This window comes from Balaenoptera physalus (assembly GCF_965194825.1).
Source record: "Balaenoptera physalus genome assembly, chromosome: 17".
Classification (NCBI taxonomy): domain Eukaryota; kingdom Metazoa; phylum Chordata; class Mammalia; order Artiodactyla; family Balaenopteridae; genus Balaenoptera; species Balaenoptera physalus.
The window spans coordinates 78,285,936-78,290,040 of record NC_138895.1 but is presented as its reverse complement, the minus strand read 5'-3'; positions in this window follow the sequence as shown (position 1 = coordinate 78,290,040).

Here is a 4,105-nt window from a genome sequence, read left to right as displayed (position 1 = left end):
GAAGTGAAGGAGGGAGGAAGGAAGGAAGGAAGGGAGGGAGGGAGGAAGGAAGGAAGGAAGGCAGGAAGGGGAGGGAGGAAGGAGGAAGGAAGGAGGAAGGAGGAAGGAGGAAGGAAAGGGCGAACAAAGAACAAAGAGCATTGTTCTCCCCCCAGTTCTAGAAGGGTTAACTCATAACCCACTGCAGTTGCCCACTGACAGTGCAACCTGAGAGAAATTCAGGATGAAAAACAGGATGAGACACTCTGTGCTTTGGATAAATGGCCCCTTAGATAATTAGATGCATATCTCAGGAAAACTGTCAATGACCCCAGATTCCTGAATCTTCCCATTCATAGAAAAGCACTAAAATCATTAACGTGAAATACCTGTTCTTTATGATTAACAGTCATCTTTTATCAAGATGTGTGCTTGACTGCACGTATTCCGAAACCAAAAATCATATACAAACCGGCTTCTCCCCGTACGTCTCTGGGGCAGTTCCTCGGTGCCACCTATGGCTGTCTCCAGGCTATACTCCTCAGCAAGACCCTGAATAAAACTTAAACCACAACTTTTTTGTTGTGTGATCTTCTTTACGTCGGCAAAAGGAAGGGAAAGCACACCACTAAACCAAACCAGGCTCCAAACAGACTAAAAAGTGAAATCTACATTTAGAGGATTGAAGTGTCAGTTGAAGAACAATGTGATCTAAAATAAAGCCCTCAAAAAAAAAAAAAAAAAAAAGGTTGAAACGTATTAAGCTGCATCTTTCCAGGCCAATTTATCTCTGAGGGAGTAAAAAAGCACCTGGGGGATGCCTGGAAAACTTACTGAGAACACATCACTAGGTGTGTCTTCTTTCTTTGAAGATGTCTGTTCCCTCTTCACGTTGCCGACAGGTGTCTCCTGGTTGCAGGTGCCCTGGCTGCTGGGCAAGGGTTATTCTGCACTAACCGCCTCCTCTCTGAATAATGTGTTACAAGCCATCTCTTCCCTGCTGCCCGACTTCATGCAGCCCCCGGCTGTGCTCTGCCCTTGAACGCACTCACCCAGCTCTCGTGATGGAGAATGGGAGTCACCTGCTAGCATCAGAAGAGAGAATTTAGCCAGTGGGACTTGATAATAAATGCCTAGGTTACTGCTGCAGAGCTCTCTGTTAGAGGCTGCATCCATCCCGCTGTGCTAGGAGCGCTTTGCAGGGCCTGACCATGAATGTCTCTGCGTTAATGTCTCTCCAGGATGTGTGTGTGCATGCGGCTACTGACCTCTGCACCATAATTTGAAGACGTCCCCTTAGACAAGGTAGTAGAATCAGCATGTGAAATTTAGGCATGGGTCCTCAGTTGCTAGGGCAGAATTCGAAAACTGTTGGGTACATCATCTTGAAAAGTAAAGTTACTTGTATCAGCTCTTAGGAAGGCAGTAATAGTAGAGTGGTTAAGGGCATGAGCTGTGAAGTCAGACTGGATGCAAATTCTAGTTTCATCATTTACCAGCTGGATGATTTTGGATAAGTACTTAATTTCTCTAAGTCTCAGACCCCCCTTTTGTAAAATGGGAATGACAGCAGTGTCGACTTTCAGTGCTGTTGTGAAAGTCTGATGAGCTAATACTTACAAAGTCCTTAGCACAGTGTATGGCACATCCAAAGCGCTCAGTAAATGTTGGTTCTTATTGTTACTGTTGATGAGCCGTCTCACACTCTGCAGGTCAGCTGCACAGCACAACTTCACGGGCAGCCATCGCATTGAACTCAAGGTGGCCAGTGCAAATAGCGCTGTGGAGTTGTGCAAGAGGCCACTGGTTCCTGCTCACCTCCAGCCCAGCTTTTTCACTCTGGTGCATTCTTGGGAACGCCTTCGGGAATCCTGTGCTGTCCCCATGGTGGCCTGGGTTTGTAGATCTGCCTCCATTCAGTGCTTATCTCAGACATAGCCCTACTCTCTGCTGCCCCTGCTGGCCCTTTATCCTCTGCCACCTACACTGGGCACCTTTCTAACTAGCTGGGACTACACTGGTGATCTTGACAATTCAGTCTCTGGAATCAGGGGCCTAAGCAAAAAAGGGAAACATGTCAGCGTAAGAACCCAAAGGACATGAAGGAAAGGTTTCTCTAATTCTGTAGCAAAAGTGACATTTGTATGTCACTTTGATCCAACCAATTACTTCTTCATATTTGAACCCCTAAGTGACAGAGTAGACAGTACCTTTCAATGTTCCACATGGAAAATGGAGATTCTGGCTTCAGAAAATGGTTTCTTGTAATGACCTATATATGTCAAAGACATGAAGTCAGAGTTGCCTCGTTGATGGGATCTAAAATACCATGAGGGAGATAGTGTTGAGAGGCTTCTTAAGAAGTCATGTGTCCATGTGCTCTTCCAGGTCATCAGCAGTCCTCCCTGGACCATATCAGACCAGCAGAAATTGGGGTTTGGGACCACAGGATACTGGATTCCCTAATGAATTTGCTTTTTCTGTGTTGTGCTTTGGTCTGATGCCATGAACACATGGGGTTTGGGAAATGGGGACCAGCCGCAGGTCACTTACCATTGGGTCCACTGCAAGCATATGATGAGGATATGCTGTTCATCACCACGCTGGCTTATCTTGCTGGGGATCTGGGGGATGTGCCTCTTTGTCTCAGTGCCAGGTGTGACTGGACCTCAGGCTTGATCTGCTTTTACCTGACGGTAAGCTTCTCGGAGACTTCTGTGGACCAGGAACTAGGCTACATCATGTGGGTACAACAGGAAGTAAAAGACAGACTTTGTCCTCCAGTCTATGGGGAATACAGACACTGAATAGTTAATTACAGATATCATACCACTAAGAATATCACATTTTGATCCGGCTTCCAGGAAGCCCAGAGCTAAATTTGTAGCAAGAGAGTAAGTCATTAGTAACTGCATATTTAGCTATAATTGTGGCTGCATTTCATGTTCTCATTCTATTTTTACGTCTCTCATTTTTATTTTTAAATTAAGCTTTCTTGTAAGTTGTCTTAAATCTTGTCTGGAACAAAGCAAGTTAAGTATTTAAAAGTAACTACATAGATAGAAACTCAGTGAAAGCCATTCGATGAGAGAGGCTCTAATTTTGCCTGGCTTTTGTCGCCTTGGATGGATAAATGAGGATAGGATGCATTATTTCCTCTGCTGAAAGGCAGATGGTGTGATTCTTATGCTCCAGCCGAAGCTGGGAGGTAGTGACTGGATACTAGTCTGGGAGAGAGAGAGTGTGTCTGTCCTGTTATCACTGATTGCTCGGAACCAAGTACATGCTTGGTGTCTATTAGCTGCTCCATCAATATTTGTTGAATATTTAATGCAGCGAAAGTGTTATTCTGGACATTATAATTTATTATTATTATTTATTTTTATTTATTTCTGGCTGTGTTGGGTCTTCGTTTCTGTGCGAGGGCTTTCTCCAGTTGCGGCAAGCGGGGGCCACTCTTCATCGCGGTGCGCGGGCCTCTCACTATCGCAGCCTCTCTTGTTGCGGAGCACAGGCTCCAGACGCGCAGGCTCAGTAGTTGTGGCTCACGGGCCTAGTCGCTCCGCGGCATGTGGGATCCTCCCAGACCAGGGCTCGAACCCATGTCCCCTGCATTGGCAGGCAGATTCTCAACCACTGCACCACCAGGGAAGCCCTGGACATTATAATTTATAAAGCAACTTCTTATCCATCTTTCCTCTGATTCTATTAGTTGCTCCTGTGAGGTCTGTATTAGCCTAATACTAGCTGCTGTAACATATAGACCCCAAAACATGTAATGGCTCAGATACAGTAGAAGCTTATTTCTTGTTTGTTTGTAAGTATCAGGGTGATGTGGATGTTCCTGGCTGGTAGTTAGCTTTACTTCACGTGGAGACTTGGGGCCCAGGCTCTACCACCGCCTAGGGTTTCGTAATCATCTGCATCAGGCTTGTAGCAAGGAAAAGAGTGAAGACACGGCCATTTCTTCAAAGCTCTGGCCTGTGCATGAACACACTGCTTCTACTCCTACTCTTCTGGTGAGAATTAGTCTTATGATTACACGTACGTGTGAGGAGAGGCTGGAAAATGGGGGGCCAGAATGAGCGGCTGCTTTCCAGCAATAACTCTGCACTGCAGAAGAGTG